We start from the raw sequence: 27,163 nt of genomic DNA, 5'->3' as shown, positions 1-27,163 counted from the left end.
CAGGATGACTCAACAGGATCATAAATAGACAGGCCCTTCGCAGAGGGAAGCATTGATTTGCAGAGGTGCCAGAGCTCAAGCTTTAAAAACAGAGATAACAATTTTGGGTTGCATGCTTTCATTGTCAACGCAATGACAAAGAGTTCTCAACATCTTCCACGCTACACATGCTATAGGCGGTTCCCAAACAGAAAAGTAAAGTTTTGACTCCCCCACCACCAATCAATCACACTCCACGGCTAGCCGAATCCTCGGGTACCGTCCATACCAACATCAATCCTGGGGGAGTTCTGTTTGCAATTATCTTTTCGATTTGAGCATGGAACTGGGAATTCCAATTACCGGCCCCTTTCTCGTGAATGATAGTGAATAAACACATATCGAGGATAACACGCCTAGCATGGAAGATACCAATAGCCCCCTATCACCACATGAGCGGTTTCGGCATGCAAAACAAATTATTTCTTGAAGGTTTAGAGAGTGGCACATGCAAATTTACTTGGAACGGCAGGTAGATACCGCACACAGGTAGATATGGTGGACTCATATGGAACAACTTTGGGTTTATGGAAGTGGATGCACAAGCAGTATTCTCGCTTAGTACAAGTGAAGGCTAGCAAAAGACTCGGAAGCGACCAACTAGAGAGCGATAACAGTCATCAAAATGCATTGAGATTAACTAACATTGAGTGCAAGCATGAGTCGGACATAAATCACCATGAACATGAACATCATAGAGGCTATGGTTATTTTGTTTCAACTACATGCGTGAACATGCGCCAAGTCAAGCCACTTGAATCATTCAAAGGAGGATACCATCCTATCATACTACATCATAGTCATCTCAACATTCATGTTGGCAACCAAGACAAACCATTATAAGCTCCTAGCTAAGTAAGCATGGCATAAGCAACTATGATCTCTAAGTTGTCATTGCAAACATGTTTCTCAAACAACAAAGCTGAATCAGGCATGATGAGCTAGTCATATTTACAAAAACAAAATAGATCAAGTTCATACCAGCTTTTCCAGGCTCAGTCACTTCATCATATATCGTCATTATTGCCTTTCACTTGCACGACCGAACAATGTGAACAGTAATAAGTGTGCTCGTGCATTGGACTACGCTGGAATCTGCAGGCAAACACAAAGGAGAAAACAAAGTAATATGGCTCTTTGAAAGCTAAACAGGTATGCATGCAAGAGCCACTAAACACTGTAACCAATATCTTCTACCTTGACCCAAAGAAAAAGAAAACTATTTACACGGGAAAGCTCCCAACAAGCAAAATAAGAAAAATAATATATTTTTGGGTTTTCTCAAACTAGACAGACACACGAAAAGAAAACGAGAAAAAGAAAATAAACTAGCATGGATGATACAATGGCAAAGTGTGAACACCGGCTAACAAAGTGAAAGCATAAGCAAGAATGTAAAGTCGGTGAGAACATGTACTCCCCCAAGCTTAGGCTTTTGGCCTAAGTTGGTCTGCTCCCAAGGATGGTCCTGGCGAAACCCAAAATCATAATGGGGGTTATACGGGAGCGCTGCAGCCACTGCCTGAATAGCAACCTCACGGAGACGAGCAGCCTTTGACTCCCTCTCATACTCCTATGCCTCTCCTCTGGTTATGTAATATCTCTGTTTTACCTGAAAGTCAAAGAAGGCAGGAGCAGGAAGGGTAATATGGAAAACACGCTGCCGGTTAAATATCAGACTGTATAGGAGGGATTCATCATCCCTCTCAAGGAACTAGTAGCGTGTCAAAGCGACGCGGTCAAGGAAAGCTGTATGGAGCGGGGGATCTCCTTCGCGGATGGGTACTCCAAGAAAATTTGCTATGCGAGTGGCATAGATCCCACCAAAGAAATCCCCTTCATTAGCATTCTTATTCAGCCTCCTTGCTATTATAGCTCCCATGTTGAAGCTTTTATCACCCGTCACTGTGCTCTTAAGGATACTAAGGTCGGGTGCGCAGAGGTGACAATGCTCAATCTTGCCATTAATGCATCTGCCTATGAAGAGGGCAAAGTAATGCAAGGCAGGAAAATGAATACTCCCCGTGGTAGCTTGCGTAATGTCTCTAGTTTCTCCAACAGTAATACCAGAGCAAAAATCTCTAACCGAAGATTTAGGAGGATCATTGAGGCTACCCCAAATAGGTATCTTGCAAATTCTATTGAAATCCTCTAAATCCATGGTATACGATTTGTCATAGAGATCAAACAGTACCGATGTCTCACGGCCAGTTGAAAATTTGAATGTACTAACAAAAGAGGCAGTGAGAGCAACATACTGTTCACATTTATCGGAGATGAATTCTTCGAGTTCGACATTGTGAACAAGTGCATCAAACTCATCTTTGAAACCTGCCTCAATCATTAATTCATCAGAAGGCCATTCACATGGTTGTACCTGCGCGTCCCTTGGTTGGTAAGGATGAGGCTCCCGAATCGCAAGACGGGGACCTCTCTTGCTTGAGGAACCACCATGAAAGTTTCTCGTGAACATCTTCCTTTTCTGAAATTTTCAGTGACCCAAAGGAAAAGTTAACAAGGCTCAACTAAACTAGTAGCAACTACTCCCACGAGTGCCTAGAGGCCATATTACGCATCAAAACTACTTGGGACCAACTAGAATTAGCATGCAAAGCTCAAGAACATGGTCACCAAGGCAGCAAAAATACGCGGAGTATAAGGCACTAGAGCAAAAACTAATGGGACCAATGGAGGAGTCACTTACCAAGGAGTAATTTCCCCAAAACAGTTCGGAGAATGGTGATTTGAGCAAAGAGATCGAAAATCCCAGCAAGAGGAACAAGAACACGGGTTTGAGCTGCGAAACGATTTTTTCTGGAGGTAGGCGAACCACATGAGAGCAAGAATGAGTGGAGGGGGTGCCTGTGGGCCCCACAAGCCTGGGTGGCGCGGCCAGGGGGTGCCCGCGGCCTGTGGGCTTGTGGCCCACTGGTGCAGCCCTGAGACAAGCTCTTCCTCTCAGTATTTTTAAAAAAATCCAGAAAAAATCATACTTGATTTTCAGGACGTTCGGAGAACTTTTATTTTTGGGGTACTTTTCTACCGGGCTCTAAAATAGAAAACATGGAAAACTAAACTAAATCTATCATTTTTCTTCTAAGCAACCTAAAGTGAAGGCTTGGAATAGAGGTTTGTGACTCCTTGATTCATCCATCTCATGGTCATCCAAAGAAATCCGTCAATGGGATTGATCAAATCCCCTCGACAAAACTTCCCGAATCACAAAAGAAGACGGAGAATTTTCGAATAGTCACTAGGTCACCTCAATGGGGATGTGTATCTCCCCAACAAGCAAATCATACTTCATCTTGACACGAGGAATTGGGCATTCAAAGCTCCCAATAAGAATCGATGAAGTTTTTTCGATAGCATTGATGCAATGTACTTGATATTGTTTCTTCGGAAAGTGCATTATATGCTCGTTACCGTTGACATGGAAAGTGACATTGCCTTTGTTGCAATCTATAATAGCCCCTGCAGTGTTTAAAAAGGGTCTTCTGAGGATGACCGCCATGGCATCGTCCTCGGGAATATCCAAGATAACAAAGTCTGTTAAGATAGTGACGTTAACAACCACAACAGGCACATCCTCGCAAATGCCGATAGGGAAAGCAATTGATTTGTCGGCCATTTGCACAGAGATTTCAGTGGGTGTCAACTTATCCAGTTCAAGTCTACGATAAAGATAGAGAGGCATAACACTAACACCGGCTCCAAGATCGCATAACACAGTTCTAACGTAGTTGCCTTTAATGGAACAAGGTATAGTGGGCACACCGGGATCACCTAATTTCTTGGGAGTTCCACCCTTGAAGGTATAATTAGCGAGCATCGTGGAAATCTCAACCTCGGGTATCCTCCTCTTATTAGTCACAATATCTTTCATGTACTTAGCATACGAAGACATCTTGAGCATATCCGTCAAATGCATTTGCAGAAAGACAGGTCTGATCATTTCAACGAAGCGCTCAAAATCCTCATCATCCTTTTTCTTGGATGGTTTGGGAGGAAAAGGCATGGGTTTCTGAACCCATGGTTCCCTTTCTTTGCCATTCTTCCTATCAGCGAAGTCATTCTGATCGTATCTCTGATTCTTAGGTTGTGGCTTATCAAGATCAACACTAGGTTCAATCTCCACATCCTTATCATTGCTAGGTTGGGCATCTTCATGAACATCACTATTGATATTATCATTAGGCTCATGTTCATCACCAGATTGTGTTTCAACATCAAAGATAGAGACATCGTTTGGACTCTCAGGTGTAGCAGCAACAGGGTTGCTAGCGTGCAGGTTCCTATCATCTTTCTTCTTCTTTCTAGGATGACTAGGTGCATGAGTGCTAACTCCTTGAGAATCTTGTTCAATTCTCTTCGGATGACCCTCAGGATACAAAGGTTCCTGGGTCATTCTACCGCCTCTAGTGATGACTCTGACAGAATTGTCATTCAACTCATTGAGCAAGTCATTTTGAGCTTTAAGTACTTGTTCTACCTGAGTAGTAACCATAGAGGCATGTTTACTCAGAAGCTTAAGATCATTGACATTTCTGTCCACACACGCACTTAAATGACTAAGCATACGAGCATTTTGTTCCAATTGTCTACTAACATAATCATTGAAACTTTGTTGTTTGGCAACAAAGTTATCAAATTCATCCATGCATAGGCTAGCAGGTTTATCAAAAGGAATATCACTCTCATCAAACCTACGCGGAGAATTTACTTCTACTACTTGTATTGGGTTATCGAGACCATGGATCTCTTCGATAGGTGGTAGATTTTTGACATCTTCAGATTTAATTCCTTTCTCTCACATAGATTTCTTAGCTTCTTGCATATCTTCAGGACTGAGGAATATAATACCTCTTTTCTTCGGAGTTGGCTTAGGAGGTGGTTCGGGAACAGTCCAAGCATTCTCATTGCACAAGATGTTATTCAATAGAATCTCAGCTTGTTCTACGGTTCGTTCCCTAAAAACACTACCGGCACAACTATCTAGGTGGTCTTTAGAAGCATCGGTAAGTGCATTATAGAAGATATCAAATATTTCGTTCTTCTCAAGAGGGTGATCAGGCAAAGCATTCAGTAGTTGGACGAGCCTCTTCCAAGCTTGTGGGAGACTCTCTTCTTCAGCTTGAGCAAAGTTGTATATTTCCTGCAAGGCAGCTTGCTTCTAATGGGCAGGGAAATATTTTTCAGAGAAGTAGTAGACCATATCCTCGGGGCTACGCACACAACCAGGAGAAAGAGAAGTGAACCAGGTCTTAGCATCATCCTATAGCAAGAAAGGAAACAGCTTGAGGATATAGTAGTGGCGGATCTTTTCCTCACTAGTGAATAGGGTGGCTATATCGTGCAGTTTGGTAAGATGGGCTACAACCGTTTCAGACTCATAACTATGAAAAGGATCAGATTCGGCCAGAGTGATTAACTCAGGATCGACAGAGAATTCATAATCCTTATCGGTCACAAAGATAGGCGAAGTAGCAAACTTCGGGTCGTATTTCATCCTAGAGTTCAAAGATTTTTCTTTCCACTTGCGCAGTAATTTCTCAACATCATAGCTATCCTTACACGCAAGAAAGTCCTCAGCTATCTATCCCTCCATAACATAACATGTATCGGGCATATCAGGCAATTCAGGCATAGGAGAGCTAGTTCTAGCAGGCAAAATAGCAGGTTCTACTTCAGTAGTATCAGCAGTTTCAGAAGTATCATCACGTCTAGCAACAACTCTAGCAATTTGTGCATCAAGGAATGCACCTAGTGGCAAAGCAGTATCAAGCATAGCATCATTAGGCATAGTATCAAGCATAGCATCATCAGGCATAGTATCAAGCATAGCATCATCATAAGCATCATAGGCAGCAGTGTTGGGGAACGTCGCATGGGAAACAAAAATTTTCCTACGCGCACGAAGACCTATCATGGTGATGTCCATCTACGAGAGGGGATGTGTGATCTACGTACCCTTGTAGACCGTACAGCAGAAGCGTTAGTGAACGCGGTTGATGTAGTGGAATGTCCTCACGTCCCTCGATCCGCCCCGCGAACTATCCCGCGATCAGTCCCACGATCTAGTGCCGAACGGACGACACCTCCGCGTTCAGCACACGTACAGCTCGACGATGATCTCGGCCTTCTTGATCCAGCAAGAGAGAGAAGAGTTCTCCGGCAGCGTGACGGCGCTCCGGAGTTCTTCTTTCCTTTCCCACCTCCTCCTTTTTTTTCTCTTTGATTTTTCTTCCAATGCGCATAGGGCCCTTTTGGGCTGTCCCACCAGCCCACTAAGGGCTGGTGCGCCACCCTCAAGGCCTATGGGCTTCCCCGGGGTGGGTTGCCCCCCCCCCCCCGGTGAACTCCCGGAACCCATTCGTCATTCCCGGTACATTCCCGGTAACTCCGAAAACCTTCCGGTAATCAAATGAGGTCATCCTATATATCAATCTTCATTTCCGGACCATTCCGGAAACCCTCGTGACGTCCGTGATCTCATCCGGGACTCCGAACAACATTCGGTAACCAACCATATAACTCAAATACGCATAAAACAACGTCGAACCTTAAGTGTGCAGACCCTGCAGGTTCGAGAACTATGTAGACATGACCCGGGAGACTCCTCGGTCAATATCCAATAGCGGGACCTGGATGCCCATATTGGATCCTACATATTCTACGAAGATCTTATCGTTTGAACCTCAGTACCAAGGATTCATATAATCCCGTATGTCATTCCCTTTGTCCTTCGGTATGTTACTTGCCCAAGATTCGATCGTCAGTATCCGCATACCTATTTCAATCTCGTTTACCGGCAAGTCTCTTTACTCGTTCCGTAATACAAGATCCCGCAACTTACACTAAGTTACATTGCTTGCAAGGCTTGTGTGTGATGTTGTATTACCGAGTGGGCCCCGAGATACCTCTCCGTCACACGGAGTGACAAATCCCAGTCTTGATCCATACTAACTCAACGAACACCTTCGGAGATACCTGTAGAGCATCTTTATAGTCACCCAGTTACGTTGCGACGTTTGATACGCACAAAGTATTCCTCCGGTGTGAGTGAGTTATATGATCTCATGGTTATAGGAACAAATATTTGACACGCAGAAAACAGTAGCAACAAAATGACACGATCAACATGCTACGTCTATTAGTTTGGGTCTAGTCCATCACGTGATTCTCCTAATGACGTGATCCAGTTATCAAGCAACAACACCTTGTTCATAATCAGAAGACACTGACTATCTTTGATCAACTGGCTAGCCAACTAGAGGCTTGCTAGGGACACTGTTTTGTCTATGTATCGACACATGTAAATGAGTCTTCATTCAATACAATTATAGCATGGATAATAAACGGTTATCTTGATAGAGGAATTATAATAATAACTATATTTATTATTGCCTCTAGGGCATAATTCCAACAAGCAGAAGTAGCATCTTCAAGCACAAACGACATATCAAGATTTCTAGCAAGAGGTGATGTCGCAAACTTACTCATAACTGAAGGTGAATCAAGTGCAGAGCTAGATGGCAGTTCCTTACTTGTGCTCGTAGTGGAAGGCAAGATTTCAGTTCTTGGATCTTTCAGATTCTTCATAGTGACCAGCAGACGAAAATCCCAAGTGACTCACAGAATATAGTTGTGCCTCCCCGGCAACGACGCTAGAAAATAGTCTTGATAACCCACAAGTGTAGGGGATCGCAACAGTTTTCGAGGGTAGAGTATTCAACCCAAATTTATTGATTCGACACAAAGGGAAGCGAAAGAATATTCTCAAGTATTAGCAGCTGAGTTTGTCAGTTTCAACCACACCTGAAAGATTAGTGTCTGCAAGCAAAGTATCAGTAGCAAAGTGGTATGATAACAACGGTGTCAGAAAAAGTTCTGTTGACGGCAGACTATTCCTAACTGTTGTATCAATGGCGCTAGTAAATAGCACATGGACGGGGAACTATTATTCCCTGGCAACGGCTCCAGAAAAGTCTTGCAACAAGTAGCAGCAAAGTAACAACAGTAGTGGCAGCAGCAGCAAGTAATAGCAGTAGTGACAACAGTAGCAAGGAACAACAGTAGTGATAACAATAGCAGCAGTAGTAGCGACAAAGTAACGTAGCAAGGACCAGTAGTAAAAGACTCGTAGGCAGTGGATCGGTGATGGATGAGTATGACACATGTGATTCATCATGTAACAACTATGACACGGAGAGATATGTAACTAGTTCCCGTTCGTCAATCTAATGTAGACATGTATTCCGTATGTAGTCATACGTGCTTAGGGAAAAGAACTTGCATGACATCTATTGTCCATCCCTCCCGTGGCAGTGGGGTCCTAATGGAAACTACGGGATATTAAGGTTCTCCTATTAATAAAGAACCGGACGAACGCATTAACACTTGGTGAATACATGAACTCCTCATACAATGGTCATCTCCGAGAGTGGTTCCGGCTATTGTCACTCCGGGGTTGCCGGGTCATAACACATAGTAAGTGACTACAACTTGCAAGATAGGATCTAAAGCACACATAATAGGTTCAGATCTGAAATCATGGCACTCGGGCCCTAGTGACAAGCATTAAGCATGGCAAAGTAGTAGCAACATCAATCTCATAACATAGTGGCTACTGTTGGAATTATGCCCTAGAGGCAATAATAAATATATAGTTATTATTATAATTCCTGTATCAAGATAATAGTTTATTATCCATGCTATAATTGTATTGAATGAAGACTCATTTACATGTGTGGATACATAGACAAAACACCGTCCCTAGCATGCCTCTAGTTGGCTAGCCAGTTGATCAATGATAGTCAGTGTCTTCTGATTATGAACAAGGTGTTGTTGCTTGATAACTGGATCATGTCATTGGGAGAATCACGTGATGGACTAGACCCAAACTAATAGACATAGCATGTTGATCGTGTCATTTTGTTGCTACTGTTTTCTGCGTGTCAAGTATTTATTCCTATGACCATGAGATCATATAACTCACTGACACCGGAGGAATGCTTTGTGTGTATCAAACGTCGCAACGTAACTGGGTGACTATAAAGATGCTCTACAGGTATCTCCGAAGGTGTTAGTTGAGTTAGTATGGATCAAGACTGGGATTTGTCACTCCGTGTGACGGAGAGGTATCTCGGGGCCCACTCGGTAATACAACATCACACACAAGCCTTGCAAGCAATGTAACTTAGTGTAAGTTGCGGGATCTTGTATTACGGAACGAGTAAAGAGACTTGCCGGTAAACGAGATTGAAATAGGTATGTGGATACTGACGATCGAATCTCGAGCAAGTAACATACCGAAGGACAAAGGGAATGACATACGGGATTATACGAATCCTTGGCACTGAGGTTCAAACGATAAGATCTTCGTAGAATATGTAGGATCCAATATGGGCATCTAGGTCCCGCTATTGGATATTGACCGAGGAGTCTCTCGGGTCATGTCTACATAGTTCTCGAACCCGCAGGGTCTGCACACTTAAGGTTCGACGTTGTTTTATGCGTATTTGAGTTATATGGTTGGTTACCGAATGTTGTTCGGAGTCCCGGATGAGATCACGGACGTCACGAGGGTTTCCGGAATGGTCCGGAAACGAAGATTGATATATAGGATGACCTCATTTGATTACCGGAAGGTTTTCGGAGTTACCGGGAATGTACAGGGAATAACGAATGGGTTCCGGGAGTTCTCCGGGGGGGCAACCCACCCCGGGGAAGCCCATAGGCCTTGGGGGAGACACACTAGCCCTTAGTGGGCTGGTGGGACAGCCCACAAGTGGTCTATGCGCCAAGAGAAGAAAAATCAAGAGGAAAAAAAAAGGGAGGAGGTGGGAAGGGAGGAGGACTCCCTCCCACCAAACCTAGTCCAACTCGGTTTGGGGGGGAGAGTCCTCCCCCTTGGCTCGGCCGACTCCTTGAGGGTCCTTGGACCCCAAGGCAAGGCCCCCCTCCCTCCCACCTATATATACGAAGGTTTTAGGGCTGATTTGAGACGACTTTTCCACGGCAGCCCGACCACATACCTCCACGGTTTTTCCTCTAGATCGCGTTTCTGCGGAGCTCGGGCGGAGCTCGGGCGGAGCCCTGCTGAGACAAGGTCATCACCAACCTCCGGAGCGCCGTCACGCTGCCGAAGAACTCTTCTACCTCTCCGTCTCTCTTGCTGGATCAAGAAGGCCGAGATCATCGTCGAGCTGTACGTGTGCTGAACGCGGAGGTGCCGTCCGTTCGGTACTAGATCGTGGGACTGATCGCGGGATTGTTCGTGGGGCGGATCGAGGGACGTGAGGACGTTCCACTACATCAACCGCGTTCTCTAACGCTTCTGTTGTACGGTCTACAAGGGTACGTAGATCACTCATCCCCTCTCGTAGATGGACATCACCATGATAGGTCTTCGTGCGCGTAGGAAATTTTTTGTTTCCCATGCGACGTTCCCCAACAGATACTAGGGATCAATCCCCGTCAAAAGTAACTCGATTACATGATAGATCTCATCCAACTCATCACCGTCCAGCAAGCCTACGATGAGATTACTCACAAACAATGAAGAGTATCATGGAATTGGCGATGGAGGAAGGTTGATGATGACGATGGCGACGATTTCCCCTCTCCGAAGCCCAAAACGGACTCCAGATCTGCCCTCTAGATGAAGAACAGGGGGTGGCGGCGCCTCCGTATCATAAAACGCAATGAATCCTTGTCTCTGATTTTTTTTCCGGGGAGACAAAAGATATAGAGCTGAGTTTGGAGGCGGTGGTGCCACGTGGGCCCCACAAGCCCTCACGGCGCGGCCAGGGGGGTGACCGCGGCCTGTGGGCTTGTGGCCCACTGGCACACCTCCTCTGGTGGATCTTTGCGCAGGTATTTTTCATTTATTCCAGAAAAATTCTCCGTAAATTTTCAGGACATTCCGAGAACTTTTATTTCTGCACAAAAACAACACCAGGGCAATTCTGCTGAAAACAACGTTAGTGCGGGTTAGTTCCATTCAAATCATGCAAATTAGAGTCCAAAACAAGGGCAAAAGAGTTCGGAAAAGTAGATACGACGGAGACGTATCAATAATCAAATATATAACTCATAACAATGTGAACCTAATCTCATAATCCATTGGATCCCAACAAACCGAGCATAGCAATAGCAAGAGAATTACATAGATGCCTTGATCATGTAGGGTAACTCACACGGACTAACCATTGAAGCACAAGATCAGAGAGAATACGTCACATAGCTACTGGTCATGGACTCATGGTCCAAGGAGTACTACCCACGGCACGTGCGGGAAGTGTCCATGGCGATGGTGAAGCTCCCAGAGGTCAATCCTCCCTCCGGCAGGGTGCCAGGAAGAGGTCTCATGACGCTCCCGATCTCGAAAGCGTTGTGGTGGCGGAACGATGAAGAAATTCGCGATTCTGGAAGTTGTGAAAGGGTTTCCTCTCGGGACTCTAAATATAGGCCAAAGGAGGGCACCGGAGGAGGTGGGACCCACCCAGACGGCCTCCTAGCGCAGCCTAGGGCCTAACCGCGCTAGCATGTCGCCTGGGAGGCCCCTGGCCCCCCCTTTGGCCCATCTTCGGTGGTCCGGAAGCTTCTGTTTTGCTGATTATATATATATATATATATTCTGGAATTTTTCGGGCTTCAGAACATTGGGTAAAAGCCCTTGGAAAATAGACATCAGTAGAGAGAAACTGGCACTGGGTGCACTGAGTTAGTAGGTTAGTCCAAATATGTGTAAAATGATATAAAAGTGTAGCAAAACATATAACAATGTCACCCAAAAGATCATGAAACAAGTAGAAATTATAGATACGTTTGGGACGTATCAGCGATATGAGCACCAAACACATCACATGGCTGGTGCTTCTGTGCATATATAACCTCGCTCTTTGGTTGTGCATGAATAAAACATACATGCTGTCAATGATTATCCAAGGCCCGAAGCAACCTAGAAATGACATCGACATTTACTTTCAGGTACTCGTAGAAGAACTGCTGACTTTGTGGGTAAAAAGAGCCAGCTGTAAAATGTTATGATGCTTACAAAAAGGAGTTTTTCGATATGCATGCGATGTTGCTGCACACCATTCAAGATATGTCGGCATTAGGCAACACATTGGGGTAGAAAACAAAGGGAGATGTAGGGTGTGTCACATGCATGGATAGGATAGCTAGAAGATTTCTTCCCAACTCGCACAAAATCGTGTATTTGCGTCATCGTAGGTTCTTACGGAAAGATCACCCATACTGTAAGTGCATCTAGTGCCCCTTAGTGATTTTGGTGGTTTGAACACTTATAGGTTAAATATCTAATGTGTTCATGAGTGTACACAGGATCTATAAGTCACTCGGGAGTTTGAACTATTTGATGAATATCGACCCCTAAAAGTGTATATCTTCGGTTGAAGAAATTGGTCTGAAGCTGAAAATTTGAATCGCGAAGAATCTGCGATGAAATTGATATTCCTCATGAAGATATTGAAATTGAGGAATTCGGTGTGTCCTGAAGAAAATCATTTTGAAGACTTTGAAGCATGAAGAATTACTCTTTCTATTTTGTTTTCTTCACACTTGAGTAATAGGAACACCGTACTGTTAAAGGGGGTCAAAGTTACACTTTGGAATGAATTTCCTCACGATGCTCAACCCAAGCCTAATCCTACCAAAAGCCTCAAGTGAGGAATACGAGTGACATGAGGACTCTCACAGTTGAGGGTTCCGACCGTTTCGATAGCCACGCCACATCATTGGTCTTATCCACACCAACGGTCATATTATTTAAGGGCATTAGTGTCAAATCATGTCGGGATGCTCCGAGGCTATAAATAGCCCCCCCCCACAACCATTAGCTGGTTGGCTGCTCCGTTAGAAACTGACACTTGTCATAAGAGCAACCCAATTCCTCAGAGTCTTCGAGAGTAATTCATCAGTGAGGAATGTTGGAATTATGCCCTAGAGGCAATAATAAATATAGTTATTATTATAATTCATGTATCAAGATAATCGTTTATTATCCATGCTATAATTGTATTGAATGAAAACTCATTTACATGTGTGGATACATAGACAAAACACCGTCCCTAGCATGCCTCTAGTTGGCTAGCCAGTTGATCGATGATAGTCAGTGTCTTCTGATTATGAACAAGGTGTTGTTGCTTGATAACTGGATCACGTCATTAGGAGAATCACGTGATGGACTAGACCCAAACTAATAGACGTAGCATGTTGATCGTGTCATTTTGTTGCTACTGTTTTCTACGTGTCAAGTATTTGTTCCTATGACCATGAGATCATATAACTCACTGACACCGGAGGAATGCTTTGTGTGTATCAAACGTCGCAACGTAACTGGGTGACTATAAAAGGTGCTCTACAGGTATCTCCGAAGGTGTTAGTTGAGTTAGTATGGATCCAGACTGGGATTTGTCACTCCGTGTGACGGAGAGGTATCTCGGGGCCCACTCGGTAATACAACATCACGCACAAGCCTTCCAAGCAATGTAACTTAGTGTAAGTTGCGGGATCTTGTTTTACGGAACGAGTAAAGAGACTTGCCCGTAAACGAGATTGAAATAGGTATGCGGATACTGGCGATTGAATCTCGGGCAAGTAACATACCGAAGGACAAAGGGAATGACATACGGGATTATATGAATCCTTGACACTGAGGTTCAAACGATAAGATCTTCGTAGAATATGTGGGATCCAATATGGGCATCCAGGTCCCGCTATTGGATATTGACCGAGGAGTCTTTCGGGTCATGTCTACATAGCTCTCGAACCCGCAGGGTCTGCACACTTAAGGTTCGACGTTGTTTTATGCGTATTTGAGTTATATGGTTGGTTACCGAATGTTGATCGGAGTCCCGGATGAGATCACGGACGTCACGAGGGTTTCTGGAATGGTCCGGAAACGAAGATTGATATATAGGATGACCTCATTTGATTACCGGAAGGTTTTCGGAGTTACCGGGAATGTACCGGGAATGACGAATGGGTTCCGGGAGTTCACCGGGGGGGCAACCCACCCCGGGGAAGCCCATAGGCCTTGAGGGTGGCACACCAGCCCTTAGTGGGCTGGTGGGACAGCCCAAAAAGCTCTATGCGCCAAGGAGAAGAAAATCAAGAGAGAAAGAAAAAAAAGGGAGGAGGTGGGAAGGAAGGGGGACTCCCTCCCACCAAACCTAGTCCAACTCGGTTTGGGGGGGAGAGTCCTCCCCCTTGGACTCGGCCGACCCCCTTGGGGCTCCTTGAGCCCCAAGGCAAGGTCCCCTCCCTCCCACTTATATATACGGAGGTTTTAGGGCTGATTTGGGACGACTTTTCCACGGCTGCCCGACCACATACCTCCACGGTTTTTCCTCTAGATCGCGTTTCTGCGGAGCTCGGGCGGAGCCCTGCTGAGACAAGGTCATCACCAACCTCCGGAGCGCCGTCACGCTGCCGGAGAACTCTTCTACCTCTCCGTCTCTCTTGTTGGATCAAGAAGGCCGAGATCATCGTCGAGCTGTACGTGTGCTGACGCGGAGGTGCCGTCTGTTCGGTACTAGATCGTGGGACTGATCGCGGGATTGTTCGCGGGGCGGATCGAGGGACGTGAGGACGTTCCACTACATCAACCGCATTCTCTAACGCTTCTGCTGTACGGTCTACGAGGGTACGTAGATCACTCATCCCCTCTTGTAGATGGACATCACCATGATAGGTCTTCGTGCGCGTAGGAAATTTTTTGTTTCCCATGCGACGTTCCCCAACAGTGGCATCATGAGCTAGGTTCATGCATAGATGTCTTCTCGAGTAGATCACAAAAGTTTTTGTGGACGGTGATGTGCGTTTTGCTGCCCTCCTTAGTCTTTTCTTGATTCCGCGGTATTGTTGGATTGAAGCGGCTTGGACCGACATTACTCGTACGCTTACGAGAGACTGGTTTCATTGTTACGAGTAACCCCCTTTGCTCAAAGATGACTGGCAAGTGTCGGTTTCTCCAATTTTAGTTGAATCGGATTTGACCGAGGAGGTCCTTGGATGAGGTTAAATAGCAACTCATATATTTCCGTTGTGGTGTTTGCGTAAGTAAGATGCGATCCTACTAGATACCCTTGGTCACCACGTAAAACATGCAACAACAAAATTAGAGGACGTCTAACTTGTTTTTGCAGGGTATGCTTGTGATGTGATATGGCCAACGATGTGATGTGATATATTGGATGTATGAGATGATCATGTTGTAATAGAAATATTGACTTGCACGTCGATGGTACGGCAACCAGCAGGAGCCATAGGGTTGTCTTTATACTAACGTTCGTGCTTGCAGATGCGTTTACTATTTTGCTAGGATGTAGCTTTAGTAGTAATAGCATGAGTAGCACGACAACCCCGATGGCAACACGTTGATGGATGATCATGGTGTGGCGTCGGTGACAAGAAGATCGTGCCGGTGCTTTGGTGATGGAGATCAAGAAGCACGTGATGATGGCCATATCATGTCACTTATGAATTGCATGTGATGTTAATCCTTTTATGCACCTTGTTTTGCTTAGAACGACGGTAGCATTATGAGGTGATCTCTCACTAAAATTTCAAGACGAAATTGTGTTCTCCCCGACTGTGCACCGTTGCTACAGTTCGTCGTTTCGAGACACCACGTGATGATCGGGTGTGATAGACTCAACGTTCACATACAACGGGTGCAAAACAGTTGCGCACGCGGAACACTCGGGTTAAGCTTGACGAGCCTAGCATGTGCAGACATGGCCTCGGAACACATGAGACTGAAAGGTCGATCATGAATCATATAGATGATATGATTAGCATAGGGATGCTTACCACTGAAACTATACTCAACTCACGTGATGATCGGACTTGGGATAGTGTAAGTGGATCATGAACCACTCAAATGACTAGAGAGATGTACTTTTTGAGTGGGAGTTTAGCATATAATTTGATTAAGTTAAACTCTAATTATCTTGAACATAGTCTAAAGTCCACTTTGAATATATTTGGGTTGTAGATCATGGCTCACGCGACAGTCATCCTGAATTTTAATACGTTCCTAGAGAAAGCTAAGTTGAAAGATGATGGAAGCAACTTTGTAGACTGGCTCATAATCTTAAGCTAATCTTACAAGCTGGGAAGAAGGATTATGTCCTTAATGCTGCGCTAGGAGATGAACCACCCGCTACGGCTGATCAGGATGTTAAGAACGCTTGGTTAGCACGTAAGGAGGACTACTCAGTAGTTCAATGTGCAGTCTTGTATGGCTTAGAACCGGGACTTCAACGTCGCTTTGAGCGTCATGGAGCATTTGAGATGTTCCAGGAGTTGAAGTTTATCTTTCAGAAGAACGCCCGGATTGAGAGGTATGAGACCTCCGATAAATTCTATGCTTGCAAGATGGAGGAAAACTCGTCTGTCAGTGAACATGTGCTCAAAATGTCTGGATACTCAAACCGTCTAGTTGAGCTGGGGATTGAACTCCCGCAAGAGGCTATCACTGACAGAATCCTTCAATCACTGCCGCCAAGCTATAAAGGCTTTGTGTTGAACTACAACATGCAAGGGATGAACAAGTCTCCTGGCGAGTTGTTTGCGATGCTGAAAGTCGCAGAGTCTGAACTCCGTAAAGAGCATCAAGTGTTGATGGTGAATAAGACCACTAGTTTCAAGAGAAACGGCAAAGGCAAGAAGGGCAATTCGAAGAAGAGCGGCAAGCCTGTTGCCAATCCGCCGAAGAAACCCAAAGCTGGACCTAAGCCCGAAACGGAGTGTTACTATTGCAAGGGTATGGGTCACTGGAAGCGCAATTGCCCCAAGTATCTGGCAGATAAGAAGGCGGGCAAAGAAAAATCAGGTATATTTGATATACATGTTATTGATGTGTACTTAACCGGCTCTCGTAGTAGTGCCTGGGTATTCGATACCGGTTCTGTTGCTCATATTTGCAACTCGAAACAGGAACTGCGGAATAGACGAAGGCTGGCGAAAGATGAAGTGACGATGCGCGTAGGAAATGGTTCCAAGGTTGATGCAATCGCCGTCGGCACAGTGTCACTTCAGCTACCATCGGGATTAGTGATGAACTTAAATCATTTATATTTAGTGCCTCCGTTGAGCATGAACATTATATCTGGATCTTGTTTATTGCGAGACGGTTACTCTTTTAAGTCAGAGAATAATGGTTGTTCTATTTCTATGAGTAACATCTTTTATGGTCATGCACCGAATGTGAGAGGATTGTTCATATTGAATCTTGATAGCGATACGCATATACATAACATTGAGACCAAAAGAGTTAGAGTAAACAATGATAGCGACATATTTTTGTGGCACTGCCGCTTAGGTCATATTGGTGTAAAGCGCATGAAGAAACTCCATGCTGATGGACTTTTGGAGTCACTTGACTTTGATTCACTTGACACGTGCGAACCATGCCTCATGGGCAAGATGACTAAGACTCCGTTCTTCGGAACAATGGAGCGTGCAAGTGACTTATTGGAAATCATACATACCGATGTGTGTGGTCCGACGAGCGTGGAGGCACGCGGCGGATATCGTTATTTTCTCACCTTCACTGACGATTTGAGTAGGTATGGCTATGTCTACTTGATGAAGCACAAGTCTGAAACATTTGAAAAGTTCAAGCAATTTCAAAGTGAAGTGGAAAATCATCGTAACAAGAAGATCAAGTTCCTACGGTCTGATCATGGGGGTGAATATCTGAGTTTCGAGTTTGGTGATCACTTAAGAAAATGTGGAATTGTTTCACAGTTGACAGCGCCTGGAACACCACAGCGTAATGGTGTGTCCGAACATCGTAATCGTACTTTGTTAGAGATGGTGCGATCTATGATGTCTCTTACTGATTTGTCGTTATCATTTTGGGGTTATGCATTAGAAACAGCTGCATTCACTTTAAATAGGGCACCATCAAAATCCATTGAGATGACACCATACGAACTGTGGTATGGCAAAAGGCCAAAGTTGTCGTTTCTTAAAGTTTGGGGATGTGATGCTTATGTCAAAAAGCTTCAGCCTGAAAAGCTGGAACCCAAAGCGGAAAAGTGTGTCTTCATAGGTTACCCAAAAGAGACAGTTGGGTACACCTTCTATCTCAAATCCGAGGGCAAAGTGTTTGTTGCTAAGAACGGAGCTTTTCTCGAGAAGGAGTTTCTCTCGAGAGAATTGAGTGGGAGGAAGATAGAACTTGACGAGGTTGTCGAACCTCTCATCCCTCTGGATGGTGGCGCAGGGCAAGGGGAAACCTCTGTCGTTGCGACGCCGGTTGAGGAGGAAGTTAATGATGATGATCATGAAACTCCAGTTCAAGTTTCTGTTGAACCACGCAGGTCGACGAGATCACGTGCTGCTCCAGAGTGGTACGGTAATCCCGTCTTATCAATCATGTTGTTAGACAACAATGAACCTGCAAATTATGAAGAAGCAATGGTGGGCCCAGATTCCAACAAATGGCTAGAAGCCATGAAGTCCGAGATAGGATCCATGTATGAGAACAAAGTGTGGACTTTGGAGATACTACCTGAGGGCCGCAAGGCTATTCAGAACAAATGGATCTTTAAGAAGAAGACGGACGCTGACGGCAATGTGACCGTTTATAAAGCTCGACTTGTGGCAAAGGGTTTTTCACAAGTTCCAGGAGTTGACTACGATGAGACTTTCTCACCCGTAGCGATGCTTAAGTCCGTCAGAATCATGTTAGCAATAGCTGCATTTTTCGATTATGAAATCTGGCAGATGGATGTCAAAACGGCGTTCCTTAACGGTTTCCTTAAGGAAGAGTTGTATATGATGCAACCCGAAGGTTTTGTCGATCCTAAGAATGCTAACAAGGTGTGCAAGCTCCAGCGATCCATTTATGGACTGGTGCAAGCATCTCGGAGTTGGAACAAACGCTTTGATGAGGTGATCAAAGCATTTGGGTTTATACAAGTGGTTGGAGAATCTTGTGTTTACAAGAAAGTGAGTGGGAGCTCTGTGGCGTTTCTAATATTATATGTGGATGACATGTTACTGATTGGAAAACAACGTAGAGCTTTTGGAGAGCATAAAAGGTTACTTGAATGAAAGTTTCTCTATGAAGGACCTAGGAGAAGCTGCTTACATTCTAGGCATTAAGATCTATAGGGATAGATCAAAACGCCTGATAGGACTTTCACAAAGCACATACCTTGATAAAGTTTTGAAGAGGTTCAAAATGGAACAGTCCAAGAAAGGGTTCTTGCCAGTTTTACAAGGTACGAGATTAAGTAAGACTCAGTGCCCAGCAACTGATGAAGATAAAGAGCATATGCGCTCCGTCCCCTATGCTTCAGCCATAGGTTCTATCATGTATGTGATGCTGTGCACTAGACCGGATGTTAGCCTGGCCATAAGTATGGCAGGTAGGTTCCAGAGTAATCCAGGAGTGGATCACTGGACAGCGGTCAAGAATATCCTAAAGTACCTGAAAAGGACTAAGGAGATGTTTCTCGTATATGGAGGTGACGAAGAGCTCGCCGTAAAAGGTTACGTCGATGCAAGCTTTGACACAGATCCGGACGACTCTAAGTCGCAAACCGGATACGTATTTATTCTTAATGGGGGTGCAGTAAGCTGGTGCAGTTCCAAGCAAAGCGTCGTAGCAAATTCTACATGTGAAGGGAGTACATGGCTGCCTCGGAGGCGGCTAAGGAGGGTGTCTGGATGAAGCAGTTCATGACGGATCTTGGAGTGGTGCCAAGCGCACTGAATCCAATAACCTTGTTCTGTGACAACACGGGTTCCATTGCCTTAGCAAAGGAACCACGGTTTCACAAGAAGACCAGACACATCAAACGATGCTTCAACCTCATCCGCGACTATGTCGAGGAAGAGGACGTAAATATATGCAAAGTGCACACGGATCTGAATGTAGCAGACCCGCTGACTAAACCTCTTCCACGGCCAAAACATGATCGACACCAGAACTGTATGGGTGTTAGATTTATTACAATGTAATTCACATGGTGATGTGAGGGCTAGATTATTGACTCTAGTGCAAGTGGGAGACTGTTGGAATTATGCCCTAGAGGCAATAATAAATATAGTTATTATTATAATTCCTGTTCAAGATAATCGTTTATTATCCATGCTATAATTGTATTGAATGAAGACTCATTTACATGTGTGGATACATAGACAAAACACCGTCCCTAGCATGCCTCTAGTTGGCTAGCCAGTTGATCGATGATAGTCAGTGTCTTCTGATTATGAACAAGGTGTTGTTGCTTGATAACTGGATCACGTCATTAGGAGAATCACGTGATGGACTAGACCCAAACTAATAGACGTAGCATGTTGATCGTGTCATTTTGTTGCTACTGTTTTCTGCGTGTCAAGTATTTGTTCCTATGACCATGAGATCATATAACTCACTGACACCGGAGGAATGCTTTGTGTGTATCAAACGTCGCAACGTAACTGGGTGACTATAAAAGGTGCTCTACAGGTATCTCCAAAGGTGTTAGTTGAGTTAGTATGGATCAAGACTGGGATTTGTCACTCCGTGTGACAGAGAGGTATCTCGGGGCCCACTCGGTAATACAACATCACACACAAGCCTTGCAAGCAATGTAACTTAGTGTAAGTTGCGGGATCTTGTGTTACGGAACGAGTAAAGAGACTTGCCGGTAAACGAGATTGAAATAGGTATGCGGATACTGGCGATCGAATCTCGGGCAAGTAACATACCGAAGGACAAAGGGAATGACATACGGGATTATATGAATCCTTGACACTGAGGTTCGAACGATAAGATCTTCGTAGAATATGTGGGATCCAATATGGGCATCCAGGTCCCGCTATTGGATATTGACCGAGGAGTCTTTCGGGTCATGTCTACATAGCTCTCGAACCGGCAGGATCTGCACACTTAAGGTTCGGCGTTGTTTTATGCGTATTTGAGTTATATGGTTGGTTACCGAATGTTGTTCGGAGTCCCGGATGAGATCACGGACGTCACGAGGGTTTTCGGAATGGTCCGGAAACGAAGATTGATATATAGGATGACCTCATTTGATTACCGGAAGGTTTTCGGAGTTACCGGGAATGTACCGGGAATGACGAATGGGTTCCGGGAGTTCACCGGGGGGGCAACCCACCCCGGGGAAGCCCATAGGCCTTGAGGGTGGCACACCAGCCCTTAGTGGGCTGGTGGGACAGCCCAAAAGGCTCTATGCGCCAAGGAGAAGAAAATCAAGAGAGAAAAAAAAGGGAGGAGGTGGGAAGGAAGGGGGACTCCCTCCCACCAAACCTAGTCCAACTCGGTTTGGGGGGGAGAGTCCTCTCCCTTGGACTCGGCCGACCCCCTTGGGGCTCCTTGAGCCCCAAGCCAAGGTCCCCTCCCTCCCACCTATATATACGGAGGTTTTAGGGCTGATTTGAGACGACTTTTCCACGGCTGCCCGACCACATACCTCCACGGTTTTTCCTCTAGATCGCGTTTCTGCGGAGCTCGGGCGGAGCCCTGCTGAGACAAGGTCATCACCAACCTACGGAGCGCCGTCACGCTGTCGGAGAACTCTTCTACCTCTCCGTCTCTCTTGCTGGATCAAGAAGGCCGAGATCATCGTCGAGCTGTACGTGTGCTGAACGCGGAGGTGCCGTCCATTCGGTACTAGATCGTGGTACTGATCGCGGGATTGTTCGCGGGGCGGATCGAGGGACGTGAGGACGTTCCACTACATCAACCGCGTTCTCTAACGCTTCTGCTGTACGGTCTACGAGGGTACGTAGATCACTCATCCCCTCTTGTAGATGGACATCACCATGATAGGTCTTCGTGCGCGTAGGAAATTTTTTGTTTCCCATGCGACGTTCCCCAACAAGGAAATACCCCAAACACCAAACCACAAACCTAGAACCAAGTGATTAAGCATCACTGAAGAAGTTGTTCCTCTGTGGGACTGAAGCCTTTTACCTTTGAGGACTGTGCATCCTCCAAACGGTTAGGCGTCACGGTCTAGAGCAATCCAGCAGTCAATTGTGGATCGCCGGGTGACCAAGTTTGTGAGGGTTTGGAAGTCTGCCCTGAAGACTTACCACGAGTGTTGGGAGAGGAATGTGTGTTCTTAGCCCAAGGAGAATACGGTAGGGATTGTGTGTCTTTTGGTTTCAATACCAAGCCGCTCCAAACCAGATGTACAACTGTCACAACAGTTGGAACTGGGTCATCAACTACTGTCTTTGCTACGAAACGGGTTCTAATTCCTCAACTCCTTACATTCCTCAGATTATGTGTTGATGACTTTCAGTGTTACTGTTTGAAGAATTTGCTGAAGACTTTCTCTGAAATTCCTCAACCCCAAATTCTTCACGCTAGTTAATCCTCATCTGTTTTCTGCGTGCCTGCTCACTGTGCAATCTGTTTTCACAATCCTCACACTGAAAAATTGCTGTTGTGAAACTTTGCACTTCTGATCCTTTACTGTTTCCGCTGTAAGTTAGTCATCAGTGAGGAATTTCCTCAAAAGTAATTTCCCCAGTGATGAAATTCTAAAAATCTCCTATTCACCCCCTCTAGTCGATATAACGCACTTTCAATTGGTATCAGAGCAAGGTACTCCCTTGTTCTGTGTGGTTTTGGTTTAACCACCTGGAGTTTTAGTTATGTCGACTACAGGCATGTTTAAGGTTACTGCAACATGTCCTACTTTCGAAGGAAAGAACTTTCCCTTCTGGAAGAACAAGATGCAAATGCATCTACAAGCTATTGATAATGATCTCTGGTATATTGTGGAACATGGCGTCCCCATCATCTCTGCTAGTGTCTCTGCTGCTGATGTGAAGAAATTCAAGCAACTTGATTCTCAAGCGAAGAATATCATCTGTGGCCATCTGAGCCCAGGCCAGTTTGGAAGAGTGAGTGCTTTGGGCTCAGCAACACTCATCTGGGAGAGACTGTGCAAAGTGAATGAAGGAGTATCAACCCAGCGTGACTCTCGTGTTGATATTCTTCGCAATCTCTTCAATCGCTTCAAGGGGCATGACAATGAAAGCTGCCAAGATACCTTTGATCGCCTCACTAACATATCAAATGAACTGCAAGCACTGGGAGCTCGAGATATTACTGATCACGAAGTTGTGAAGAAACTGCTAAGATCTTTGGATTCTTCATTTGATACTTTAGTTCTGATGATTCAAGAAAGACCAGACTACAAGATGCTTGATCCAGCTAATTTACTCGAAAGACTCAATACTCATGAATTCCAGCTAGAAGAAAAGAAAGATCTATATGGACCAAGCTATTCTAGACCATGTGCACTGAAGGCTAGAGCAATTTCCTTGTTTGAAGAAGAAGATTCAGATGATAGCATTGGTGACCCTGAAGAATTTGGACAGGAGCTTGCAATGCTCATGAGGAAATTTCAGAGGTTTACACGACGTGGCCAGTTCGGTATATCTTCAAGAAGAGACATGAGGAAATCAGAATCTTCATCTTAGGACTACAAGAAAAGAACCTGCCACAAATGCAAGAAATCAGGTCATTACATTGTTGACTGTCCCCGTTGGGGAAAGGAATCAAAGAAGAAGAAATACAAGGATGGCAGTTCTAATGACTCGAAGAAGAAGAAGAAATCTTCAAAATCCTCATCTTCAAAGCCCTCATCGCACAAGAAGACTAGTTTCAGAAAGGCTCGGGCACTTATTGGCAAGGAAATGGATTCCGAGGCAGAATCAAAGGAATGTGATGAAGAAGAGGGTTCTGATGAAGACTCGGAATCCGGACAGGCCAATCTTGCACTTGCAACCACTTTCGTCAGCAAGTCAATCTTCAACCTTGAAGAAGATGATAACACCATCCACACTGATGACTATGCTGATGACTTCGCTCCAACCTATTGCTTCATGGAAAAAGGTTCAAAGGTACTGAATGATGCTTCCTCCTCTGATTCAAGTGACTGTGAACCTGATGATTATAAAAAACCCAGTTACAGTAAACTTGCTATCATTGCCACTAAACAACAAACTGCCGTGGAAAAGCTTCAGAAACTGCTAGATAGAAGTGATGATCTATTGAATGCTGAAATGAATCTTACCCAAATCCTCACTGAAGATGTGAAAAGTCTTCAGTCTAGATTTGTTAATCTTCAAGATCGTTATGATACACTCCTCGCTGATCATGAGAAACTTTCCTATGAATTTCTTCAAAGGAAGCTTGATCTAGAGAAGCTGAGGATTTCTCATGATGATCTTCGTATGGAAAATGATTCATTACTAGCTCAACAGATCAACGTTGCTCAAGCTGAATTCATTCCTCCATGTCTTAAATGCATTGAACGCGAAACTATTAATTCTTCACCAAAATCATCAAATGCTTCTATTGCTACAAATTCTTCAACTGCACCTGTAGTGTCTATTTCCTCACTTGAGGAAAACACAAATGTTACTGATGAAAATGCAGGGTTGAAGGAATTGTATGTGACAGGCATATACAAAAGCCTCAAAGGACATCAAACCCTTTGTGATGTGCTCAAAAAGAAGATCTTGAACAGGAACCCGAGAAAAGAAGGAGTTGCCTTTGAGAGGAAATTAAATGTTGATGGATCTTATTGGAAACCTGAGCAGTATCCCAAAACCTCATGGGTTGCTGCTACTGGGCCTCCTTTTGATCCATCCAATCTAACTGGCTTTTCATGTGAATTATCCTATTCCTCAGATGAGTCATTTGACTCCAACTATAAACTGTTCAAAAATCAATCTGGTGAAGTATTTGCTCGATATGTTGGAACTAACTGCAGGAATGGTCCTCCCTTGAGGAAAATCTGGGTTCCCAAAAGCTGTCTTGAAAATCTTCAGGTGAATGTCCTCATGACACCACCGATGAAGAATGTGAACCCCAGATCAAATTCCTCAGGAGGACCAAAGTCTTCAAGAGGATCAAAATACTCAACTGGTCAAAATTATGCTCGTACCAGTGCTAATGCGTCTAACATGCAGGGAAACTACAAGGAATATGAATATGAGCGTTACTCTTCGAATCATTATGTTCATAAATCCTCAAACCAGTTCTCTACATATTCATATGAGTACTTTAACCCCCCTACTGTTAAGAGAAGTGCATTAGCTTCAATGCCACCTTTCTCATATGGTGCTCGCAGGATGATGAATGCTTTACCACCCCTTCAGATGTGGGTGGTGAAGAAATCGAACTAATCACTTCTACAGGTCAGGTCACCAGATGAAAATCATCATCTGAAGAATTTGCTGGACACCTGAGGAAATGCTTGATAGGACGCAAGCTAATATTGATGAAATAGAAATATTTCACACGTCCTTATAATTCTGTTGTGATGAAATTCTTATCTGATGAAATTGATATCATATTCTTCAAATCTAAAGCATATGAGATGGTAAGCTGTACTAATTCATCTGCAGGATGATAAACCCAAGAATACTGAGTGGGTTCTTGATAGTGGCTGCACACATCACATGACTGGTGATAAAAGCTTGTTGATGAATATGCCACTAACTCCATCACCTCTGAAGCAAATCACATATGCTGACAAAGGTAAAAGCAAGGTATTGGGACTTGGCAAAGTGGTTATTTCCAAGGATAGGCATATGGACAAAGTGATGCTTGTTGAATCCCTTGGTTTTAACCTCATGTCAGTCTTGATGCTTTGTGATCTTGATATGATTGTTATCTTTGGTAGATATAGATGTGTAGTCATCATGGAATCTGACAGATCCAAAGTCTTCGAAGGTGTAAGAAGAGGGGATTTGTACATTGTTGATTTCTCTACAGGACCTCAACCAGCCACTTGCTTACTAGCAAAAACCTCAGAAGGATGGTTGTGGCACCGAAGACTATGTCATGCAGGCATGAGGAATTTGCACACGCTCGCAAAGAAGAAGCATGTCATCGGCATCGAATCAGTCAAATTCCTCAAGGATCATCTCTGTGGTGCATGTGAATCTGGGAAAATGACCATATCCAAGCATCCCTCGAAGACTATCATAACCACTACACGTCCCTTCGAATTGCTTCATATGGATCTATTTGGACCAACTCACTATGCCACACTAACCAATGCAACATCTTTATATGGCTTCGTCATAGTTGATGATTATTCCAGATATACATAGGTGCATATCATCGTATATAAAACTGAAGTGCAGGAAATCTTCAAACGGTTTTCTTCAAGGGCCTCGACGAACTTTGGCATCAAGATCAAACATATCAGGAGTGATAATGGAACAGAGTTCAAAAACACTGGTCTTGATGATTATCTTGATGAACTTGGTATTACTCACGAATTATCTGCTCCTTATACTCCTCAGCAGAACGGTGTCGTCGAAAGGAAGAACAGAACTCTGGTTGAGATGGAAAGAACTATGCTTGAAGAATATCAGACTCCTCATCGCTTTTGGCCTGAAGCAATCAACACTGCATGCCATATCATCAACAGGGTATATCTTCACAAATTCCTCAAGAAAACCTCATATGAACTCCTCACTGATAAGAAACCCAATGTAAGTTATTTCAAAGTCTTCGGTGCAAAATGTTGGATTAGAGATCCTCACCATAGCTCAAAATTTGCACCTAAGGCAAATGAGGGTTTTATGCTCGATTATGGAAAGGACTCGCACACCTACAGAGTCTTCAACAACTATCACAACAAAGTTGTTGAGACTGTAGATGTGCAGTTCGATGAAACTAATGGCTCGCAAAGAGAGCAATTGCCTTCTGATCCAGATAAGTTATCTCCTGAGGAAGCAATAAAGCTCAAACCTACTGAAGACATTGTTCCCACTAAGGAAATTGATGAAGAAACCATCCCTATCACTGATGAAAATCAAGAAGATGCTCCTGAGGAAATTGCTCCAGAACCACTTCCTCAGCCCAGACGAAATCCTCAACCAGCTCAACAAGATGCTCCTGAGGATTGCAAATGAAGTAGAACTTGACAAAATCCTCAACGACATCAACCCGCCAGGTCCTCTCAGTCGCTCAAAAGCTTCACACTTAGTTAACTTTTGTGGGCATTTTTCCTTTGTATCTATCACAGAACCCTCAAAATTTGCTGAGGCTTTCTTGGAACCGAAGTGGATCCAAGCTATGCAAGACGAA

This window comes from Hordeum vulgare, chromosome 5H (assembly GCF_904849725.1).
Source record: "Hordeum vulgare subsp. vulgare chromosome 5H, MorexV3_pseudomolecules_assembly, whole genome shotgun sequence".
NCBI lineage: Eukaryota > Viridiplantae > Streptophyta > Magnoliopsida > Poales > Poaceae > Hordeum > Hordeum vulgare.
Note: the sequence above shows the minus strand (reverse complement) of the source record.